General features: G+C 51.9%; 1 protein-coding gene across 10 annotated transcripts in view; it reads right to left on the bottom strand.

Moving 5' to 3' along the window:
- PLEKHA1 (pleckstrin homology domain containing A1) overlaps positions 1–524 on the bottom strand; it is a 63,974-nt gene that overhangs the window by 51,033 nt on the left and 12,417 nt on the right. The gene's annotated exons all lie outside the window — the stretch shown is intronic.

Here is a 524-nt window from a genome sequence, read left to right as displayed (position 1 = left end):
CCCGGGGAGGCGGCCGCGGGCGCGCGGGCCGGGGCGCGCGCAGAGCTCTGGGCCCCTGCGCTGCGGAGCATTCTGTGACTCGTAGTTTTCGAGGACCACGGCGTCTGGCTCGGGAGTGGAACTCGGGAGTTCTCTGATGTCATCGTCTAGAGCGCCGAGCCACAGGGGTCGTTCGTTTGCAGATAATTTGTTTGCAAACTATCGCATAATCGGTCTGGGAAGCATAAATCCATAGGCTGCTACGTAACCTGGAGAAAAATGCTTTACAGCTCTGTGCGCCAATTCTTCGCTCCTAACCATTTCTCTCCCTCGAGCTGTAGCTCCACCTCCTACTTAATAGGACGGAAGGCTAAGAGAAACTTAAAGGATTAGTTAAGATTCTTTTTGGAAGGATGGCGCATAAATATGCATTCTCGTAAGGATTCTTAAGTATTTAACATACCTGTTGAACACCTACTGTATGCCAAGTCCCGTGATAGACACTAGGCATACATCTGGGAAGAAGACAGACGGTCCTGCCTTCA

The sequence above is a fragment of the Pteropus vampyrus genome, unplaced genomic scaffold (assembly GCF_000151845.1).
Source record: "Pteropus vampyrus isolate Shadow unplaced genomic scaffold, Pvam_2.0 Scaffold454, whole genome shotgun sequence".
In the NCBI taxonomy this organism is placed as follows: Eukaryota; Metazoa; Chordata; class Mammalia; order Chiroptera; family Pteropodidae; genus Pteropus; species Pteropus vampyrus.
The sequence above is the reverse complement of the archived record's forward strand: the minus strand, read 5'-3'. Positions and strand labels throughout refer to the sequence as shown.